Source organism: Tinamus guttatus, unplaced genomic scaffold (genome assembly GCF_059628265.1).
Source record: "Tinamus guttatus ecotype Peru unplaced genomic scaffold, ASM5962826v1 Tinamus_guttatus_pri_ptg000155l, whole genome shotgun sequence".
Classification (NCBI taxonomy): domain Eukaryota; kingdom Metazoa; phylum Chordata; class Aves; order Tinamiformes; family Tinamidae; genus Tinamus; species Tinamus guttatus.
This window is the reverse complement of record NW_028288689.1, coordinates 1,047,386-1,056,933: the sequence shown is the minus strand read 5'-3', so window position 1 is coordinate 1,056,933 and position 9,548 is coordinate 1,047,386.

Below are 9,548 nucleotides of genomic sequence, written 5' to 3'. Positions count from 1 at the left end.
CCTGCAGTAGCAGCCCTTATGTGTTGTCTCAATCCTGAGTCACCAATGCCATGCACCTCCTGTTCCATGATAGCACCGAGCACAAACTGTGGAATGTCAGGTTGGAACAGGCTTCAGCTTTGCAACATATGCCGTTAAATATTTATTCTAAGTGTATCTGTACCATTGTGTGATTAAACCCGCTCCATTATTCACAGCAATAGATATGCTTATCATAATGACATGCTGTCTTTTGAGTATTAACTCTCATCTCCAATTTGTTGTTTGAGTTTTTGCTCCCTTTTAAAAGCTACCAAGCTATAACAGACTGTTCCTTTACTGAATGAGTTGCTGCTTGTAAGTGAGCAATCAGCGTTATTGCAATAAATGAAATATTCTTTGGGGCTCAACAAAACACTTGTTGGGTTGAAACTAATCTGTAGGAAATGAATGGTGTTCGTTAGTTCTTGAGAACACCAAAGACACTCAGTTTGCATTAGTGTTTCTGACAGTGCCAACATAAATGCTCTAGTCACTAAGATAGAGAGCTGTTATTGTTATCAGATGAGAAGTAATGCATGTAATTCAGAATTATTATTTAACACGGAAATAACAGGCTACAGAATGCACTCCAAAAATCTAGTTAAAACGTGCAGTGGATGCTCTTTGGATGTAGAAGAAACAGCACTGTCTGCCGGGGGCCGCACTTCCCCAGAATACTCAACACCCAGATTTCTCCACTGAAGTCAGTGGAAACCAGTTGGACTCAGCACCCTTATAAGTTAGTGCAAAATCTGATTTATTGAGTGGCTGCCTTGCTTTGCATTGTGTGTTTTTCGTTATTATTTTTGCAAGTGAAAGCAGGCTGATAGGAGTCACTCCCCTGAGAATCATGAAGAGAGTGGTCTTTAATAGCCAAGCTGGCCTGCACTGCCGTGGCCCCAAAACTTTAAGAATGCTGCGCCACTTTTAAACCTCATAATTTCCCAGAGACCACCATGCAGCTTTATCATAAAACTTTGATTGAAAACATGCCACATCTTTCATACTACCCCACAGCCCATCTTTGGCCCATTTAGCATAACTTCCTGGACCACCACTCACCCACAAAACACTATTTAGAAATGAACAGTGCACAAATTGGGCAGTAAACCTGATAGATTCACTCTCACATTCCTTCTGCCAGTATGTTACATATTTTCTCTTATTTCCGGTTCTATATTTCTATTTCGAAAAGGCCATCCTTACCAATAACGGATAAATTCACGTTTATAGGTTTTCAGAGAGCAGAATTACAGTTAGACTTTCCCGGTGCTAGTGAGAGAAGAGCTCATGGAGTGGCTGGAGAGCCGTGAGTCAGAGGACAGTCTTGCTTGACATGAGCCTCCCGTGGGACCTCAGCAAGTCTTTTAGACTCATACAGTCAAAGGTATTGAGGCATTTACCTTTCATAGATATGGCTTAGATGAGACTAACCAGCCTTTTCCACCAATGCAAATGGGGTAATAGTGCTTCACTATCTCAAAACAATGTCTTGAGGACAAGCAGATGGAGTCCGGGTGGCCCTGAATTCCTACAGTATAGGCCGGATAAGGAAAACACGGACAGCATTAATGTGGGTAGTAAATGAGGAATGGACACTCTGCACAACCCTATGAGCACTATTTACCTCAGCTTCCTACGATTAGCTGTGCCAAATGAGAAGTCTGAGCAGCAGTAACCGCCTCTTTCTATAGTTCATGTATAGGAAGAGGCAGCTACGATGGGTGATTCATCCTGCCCACCGTGGGGGTGCGTGTGCGCCCACCGTGGTCCGTGGGACACGGCCCCTAAAAGGGCTAGCGAGGAAGCTGTTCAGATTGCTTGCTCTAAGGTAGTTATAGGAGATGAACCCACCATCAATGATCGGGAGACCTGGACTGCCTTCTGACCATCTGCTGCGGTGAGAGAATCCATTTTCTGTCACCAGCCCCTATGCAGCTCTGAGCTAAGATATTTTTCCATTATAAACTTTTAGGCACAAAAGCAATTTGTAACTTAGAGGGAAAAAGACCTGACATTTTAAAGGCAAACTATCAAGTAAAATACACTGAAAGGATTATTATGTGCATATGAACGATGAGGATTAAATGAGATATTTGTAAGTGACATATACAGACTGTTCATGGAAAATGATTGCTATGAGTAACATGAAAATTAGAACTGTACTGCACTTTGGCATGCTCTTGCTTTTGCTTCTATCTTTAAAGATTGCTTTTATAGTATGGCCATCTCTGTGGTGCTTGCAGCATTTCCTACTCTCTGTTTCCGAGGTCACTTCCTCTGGGCTCACAATGTCATTAGTTTATGCTAGCTTGCTTATATCCTGATACAGAAGTCTCAGGACTGACCTGAACCCTTCCAAAGATTTCTCACTTTTAGATGTCTCAAAAATTAATTGGCAGAATTCTGTGATGACAGAGCAGGTGATGGACCGAGGTTCCTTTCTTTGGCCCTAATTCCATGAAAGACTAAAATACACACCTGTGCCTTCAAAGCTCTGTGGTATATGCTCAGCATTTACCAATGTCCTATCTACCAGCAAAGCCAAAGTGAAGCATGTCCCAGCTTTGTTGGGGAGAGAAATTTTCAGAGGTGCCATTACATCCCACACAAACTGCACTGTTTCCCATATGTGCTACTTTCCACCATCAGCCCATCCCTCAAATAAACAAATGTGTTTCTTAAACAGGAGGACTATGCTGGAAAGAGGGTGAAAACCTCAGAGATGGGAGCTGTGGAAAAATGTTGTTACTAGGAGCATGAAGCCAGAGAGCAGGCAGCCGCGTCGTTCCCAAATGTTTCCAGCATGTTTGTGCAAGGAACTTGCAGCATGGTTTAGTCTTGTTTTGCTATCTGCCATTGACTGTCACATTTCACAAGTTAAGAAACATGTTATTTCTTTGTTTATTTTGTCAGTTTGAGATAGTCTCTGGAGGGAAATTATATCACTGTTTCAGTGGAATAGATTTAATTTGTTTGTGTCTTGTTGTCTATAGCATCTATCTAACTACTTATCTCTGAAGTTACCTCTCAGTCAAAGGTTTTCTGTTTTGTTCACATTTTACAGAGGGAATTTGCACTTGATTGCTTTGAACACTTGCTAAGTTTGGTCAGCTATCTCTGTATTTATTTTTTCTGTTCTAGGGAGAGAAAACGGGAATTTAAAATGTATGGAGCCAGCAAAGGTTTAGCTGTGATTTGTTTCTAATGTAGAGGAAAATTGCCCAAGTAATCTTATCCCATTCATACAACTAATATGGCTATGAGGCTCTGATGGGTTGAACAGTTAACACCATACAATATACCCTTAAGAACTGTGGCTTAAAAGATTTCTTGTTTTCCATCACACAGTTCTTGCTTTCAATGAGTGCATTTCAGTTCCTACTTGTATTAATGTCCATGGGAGTTTTCATGGGTTTAAATGGGAGTAAAGTAAATTCCTAGTTTATAAACATAGATTAGAAACATTGAAGTTATATTACATTATGGCGTTGAGGAGTGCCACTGAGTAGCCATGTAAGGAAGAATATTTCTGAAGGAAACAGCTTACAAAGTGAAACTCAGCCAATGCAGACTGAGAATTTATAATCCCACTATGGATATTTGTACAAGGGATATTGTGCATTCTTCAGCAGATTAGGGCTTGAAATCCAGAACAAATTTTTATTATAATCTCTGAAATTTCAAATTTGAGAAGTCTGATTAGGAAAATAAGCAGGTCTGTGTGATACAGAAGATCAGATTGGATCAATGTGGCAATTTATGTGGGCTTAATATTTATGGGGCAGGTCACTTACACCTCTGCCAAGCAACAGGAAAAAATATTTGTACACACCAAAACATCAGAATTAAGAATAGTAAAGTGTCAGAAAACATGGGGAGATAAAGCATTAGAAGTAGTATGATCTGTACCAGTCCATTTCAATCCTCCTTGTCATCATTAGCACAATTTTCATCTGCTACATGCAGAAATAGTTCTGCTTCCTTAATTTAAGTCAGTGTGAAGTACATAGACAAGGCTTAATCCAGTCTTTGCAGAATTTCTCTCCATTCTGGTCTTCTTCTTTAATCAAAACATCTTCCAACATTTGGCCATACACTTGCACATCTGACACCAACAACATTGTCAAATGTATTTTTTTTCTTGCAGTAATTTTCACAGATCAGGACTCATTCCTTATTCTTTTGCAATGATGCCATAGTTAACAGTTGGTTAAATTGAGGGCTTTTCTGGGAGTGGTAGGTTTAGGTACTATCACCATCCTATTTTACAGTTATCTTTTTTTTCCTTTTTTTTTTTTCCTAATTGTGTAAAATATTAAATGTTGCTTGTTGTTTATACATTGAAATCTTCACACAGTTTGACTGCAGTTCTGTTCCTATGTCATCTCTTTATTTGCCACATCGTCACCCTTCCTTTGAATCTTCTGCAGATCCTATGATCATTGAATTTACATTCTTCTCTGGTCTGTTAATGAGCATATCGATTAATACTGGCTCCAGTATCAATCCCTGTGGGAGACCAATTGATACTTCTCTCTCTTTTGACATAAAACCGTTGATGGTAACTCATTGGTTCCTAGCTGTTGGATAGATTTTTACCTTATTGTGTTATTATGCAGGCTGTGCAATTCTAGCTTTCCTGTTGAGTTCTTGTGCAGCACTAAACTAAAGGTTTGCTAAAAATTCAAATATGCCATGTCTGCCTTAATTAAATTCTCTGTATGCTTGGGCCTAAACTTTCCTTCACAAAACTGTGCCAGCTATTACATAGTTCCACATCATCTTCACCATTTGTGTCAGGTTCCTTTTTCACAGAATCTTAGACTAATTTGGGCTGGAAGGGACTACAGAGGTCACCTGGTCCAAGGCTCTGCTCAGACCAGGTCTTCTTAAATCAGGTTGCTCGGGGTCATGTCCAGTTAAACACTGAGCTCCTCCAAGGACACTGATTCTACAGCCTCTCTGGGGAACCTGCCCTAGTGTTTGACCATCCTCTTATTAAGGGAAAGCAAAGCAGAAACTTCCTTATATCTGACTGGAATTTGCCATGTTCCAAATTGTGTTCACAGCCTCTTGTCCCGTCGCTGTGCACCTCCCACAAGTGTCTGTTTTCCCTTCATCTCTCCTCAGACACCCTGTGCTACAGCCCCCACGATACCAAGACTCTGCACGTGGTTTTGTTCAGCTTCGTGAGGTCGCCATCAGCCCCATTCTCCAGCCTGTCCAGGTCTCTCAACACCAGCCCTGCCAGTCGGTTATTGATGGCTCCCCTCTATTTGGTGTCATCTGCAAACTTGCTGAGAATGCACTCCATCCCATAATCAAGACACTAACGAAGATATTAAGCAGTATTGGTACCAGTATTGATCACTGAGAGATGCCTCTTCTTACTGTCTGTTTTGTTTAAAAGCATGCTAGCTAATTTACTGCTCGTGGTGGTAAGAATTAACAGTATGAGTTACAGTGGAAGGAGATCTTGCCCCATTGCTGTTGGCATGTGAATGAGAAATCTCAACATTTCTGAGCTCAAAGCTCTCGAGGTCTTCCAGAAGAACTAGGATGATAGTTGACAGCTGAATTTCAGAACAATCAGCTATTTGCAGGGACAAGAAAACCAATACTGCCTTCAAGAAGAGGTTCAATACTCAAACGATTATGAAATCTGATCCTTTAGATATAGCAACAGATTGCTTTGCAAATTTGGCCCTACATGGCCATCTTACAGTTCATCACACCATTTCATGCCACATACATGATCCAGCCAAATCAATGGGAAGTAGGTAAAGAACAGACCGTTGCCATTTGTTGGAGGCTCTAAGGATGCATCCCTGGGCTGTCCAGGCTAGGGACAAAGTCCATGCTTAGAGTTTGGCATGGACCTAGTTTAGCACTGTAGGTTGGATCCACCAGATCGAAGGGACTACACAAGATGCTCTTGCTTTATTTTGCAAGTGCAAGCTTGCCTCCTAGACCTGTTGCCTTATCAAACACACTCAGCACACTTTACATAAATATTTGTTCAGTCTGGAGGCTGCAGTATTATTCCTTATCTAATTTTCTAGTAGCTTTCTAAGTTACTAGAATGTGGGAAAGAGTCTCTTCTTAATGCATCTGACACAATAAACATTCCTGTCCAATAACTGGGGCCCTGATTCAGTAAGAAACTTTATTCAGGAAGAGTGCTTAAGCAAATTATATCTCAATGGAATCAATAGGACTTTGGCACATGCTGAATGTTTAAGCACATGCTGAAGTGTTTACTCTTCAGCCCCTCATTTAGTTCCCATTTAATTGAACTGGATCAAATTCTCAACAGAAGTCCATCACTGGAGTTTTTCCCAAAAGAGTTGAAGAAGAAGAGTTGAAGAGTTGATCCGAGTCATCGTTTTTATATAATGTCCCAACTCAAGTTCTCTTCTTTTTCTTTCTTCAATTTCTAGGTCTCTGATTGTCTAGCTAACCTGTTATTTTTTTTTTAAACCTCCTAAGTGATAAACTATTCAAGGGAGAGATGCTGTCAGAAGCAGCCCAGGGGGACACAGGTCTCATTAGTTACAAACGAAGTTCTGAGCCTCTGATAAATGAAATGAAACTTTTTTGTTATCATTGTTGTTCAAGTCTAAGCTGATATAAGCATCTCTGCTTCTCCTAATACAAGTAAAGATTTCTTTGGAAGTTTAGTGCCTCCACTCCAGATAAAAGCAAGTCATTTGCTTCTTTCATCATGTCGCTACTAATTTCCAAACAGTCAAAGCTGCTGCTAATTTATTTACTGAACACTGAAGCCCTGTTAGCAGGGGCTGCTACTGAAACTGCTTTCTGGCCTTCGGCTTTTGTTTGTTGACAGCCTGATTTCCCAGTAGGCCATTTCCACCTGTGTTTCTGTTGTTTTTAGTGCATGTCTTTCTTTCTTCTTCCCAGTGACTGTCTCCCAAATGGCTCCTGAAGGCTTTTCTCATCTTCCCTCGCTCTCTCATCCACTTCTCCCTCCCAGCTGCAAGGACTCTCAGCTCTGCTTTCAGTCATTCCGCAGTTAGTGGTTGTCTACACTGCTGAGTTCCCATGGGGCAGTAATTTTTGTTTCAAGGACAAGATTCAAAAGAGTTTGCTACACACAGGTTGCAGGGTGCACCTTCAGATGTGCCTTCAAATAGACTTTGGAGATTTGAATATATGAGCTCCTGAAAAATCAGTTTTTAAATTGCAAGGGAGGCCTATTAAGTACTGTAATTTTTTTTTTTTTGCTTTTCTATTTTAAAAGCTGCATTAGAAAAGTGATTTTTTTTTCCTTCCTCTCTCTCGTGACATTGGGTGGAAACAGAAATTAGGAGACTGCCATTTTCCTTTAACTTCATGCATATCAAAGGAAAAAAGATGACAGGATAAAATGATTGAGAGAGTGGCCAGCATACTCCATACTTGGAGGAGCTAGCCAAGAAAGATAGTGAGATGTTGCAATGATTCTTTTGCAACAGCTTACAGTGCCAGGAGCTTTAAGTGCACAAGAAAGGTTGTAAGATGATTTCCATGAATTGAAATGTTTGGAAACTGCACAGGACATATTTATTAAAATAGTCTTAAGTGATGAAATAATAGTCTTAAATGATGAAATCATTTAGCCTGTCTCATGTGTGGGTCTCTGTTTCTTGATTTACACTGTGTTTTATTGTAACTTCTTTTTTACACTTATTTTATCTACATATCCCCTAACCTGCATATGTCTTTCTGCAGGTCTGCTATGACAGGCATAGCTGTGGCTGATAGTATCTTCTACAGTGGGCCACAGAGCATCTCATTTGCTGGGAGGTTAAGTGGGATTTCACCACTTCGGTTTTGCTCGAAATGGTTTCTAATGAGTCCAGGAAACTCAAGATACAACTGTTTATCTTCGTTAAGCAGTTAGGCCCTTAAACTAGGGACTATAGCTTGGGGTGTCTCCTTGTTTTAACCACTGGGCCCTTGATTTCTCAAACTGAACATTCATCTAATTGAAACATTTGATCTTTATTTCTCTGTGCCTCAGTTTCCCATTTGTTAAACAGAGATGGTAGCACTGTCTAACCCTGTAGAAGCACAGTGAAATTGTTCAGAATTCAATAACTAATGTTGAGAAAATGTTCGAAGTAGCATTTAAAGCAAAATTTGAGTAGTGTATAATAAACCTCCAATGCCCAAAGAGACGTGCTTTGCCAGGAGGCCCTGAACACACAAGAAGTGAGTCATTTTAGCCACAATCTAGTGACCTTGAGGAAGTCTCTCAGCTGCTGTGTCTCTCCATTTCCCTATAATGTTACAATAAGACTAATATTTACTCAGAAAGACATAGAATGAATTAATCTTTATAAAGTACTTGGAAGTCATTGGATGAACGGTCTCATAGAAGCACTAAGCAGAACATGTATTGTCATTTCCTTGTAGGCAATACATACTATCCACATGGATGTATGTAGTTGTAGTTGTAGTAGAGTATGGACTCTTTTCAGTGCACTCAGGTTAGCACTGGGTATAAGAGCGAAACCAACTGTCCTTGACAATTTATGTCATTTTTTTTTTGCTTTGAAATGAGTATATTTTCTTTGAGAACAGAGCTTATCATGTAATCTCCAATGAAAGTTATGTTCTGTCTTTTTACAGTTGCCACGATGCAAATGTCATTTGTACTCTCCTTCTTTATGAAAGTTAACAGTTATTTAAGAGATCAAAGTTAATTATCACTAAGAAGATCATTTTTACCTATCAACCCACTTTTGTAACCCCACTATCACAAGTAGAAGCTTTATGCTAATCAGTTTTCTAATTTCCATAAATTACTGATAGAATTACTGTTTTTTTTTATTCAGGATGAAAGTAGATCTGTTGGTGAAAGCTCTTGAGAGGTAAAGAGATAGAGAGAAAATGAGGTAAGGTGTATTTTTGAGAGTTCACCAGCTGAATGTGGTACCCAGAAAATAAAATCCAAATCATTAGTTTCATCGCATCACAAAACTTGTAGATGTTATAGCTTCCCTGCATTGCAGAAATCTGATGCACACACATTGTTTCAATTTAACATGGTGATAGGAGTGGAATCGAACGTGAGGATCACTGTGTGACCCTATTACATGTGAAGTGTCTCTATTAGAGCTGCAAAGACAGCATGCCAGAGGAGCTGAAATACGTTGATAAAAACAAACAGATATACCTTCTTAAAAGCAGCATTCAGAAACTCTGCAGTGTGATCCACGTGTGTTGTGCTGAAGAGGGCAAGGTAGTCTATCCTAGGGGAAGATGATATTAAGAAAGAGAAAGAAGCCCCTTCAACTCTGTCACAACGCTTCTGTATAGTGAGTTTGCCAAATGGGAGCTGCTGCTGTGGAAGTTGTTACTGCTATGACTGACAGCTGCTGTAAAATAACCTCAGCTACAGCACGGAAGGCACAATAAGAAAGCAAAATGAAACAAGTAGGGATATTTTGGGTGTAAGACCCCATCGTCTTAGAGTTGAGTAAAATAATTGCTTAGCAATTAACAAGCTAGTTGCTATG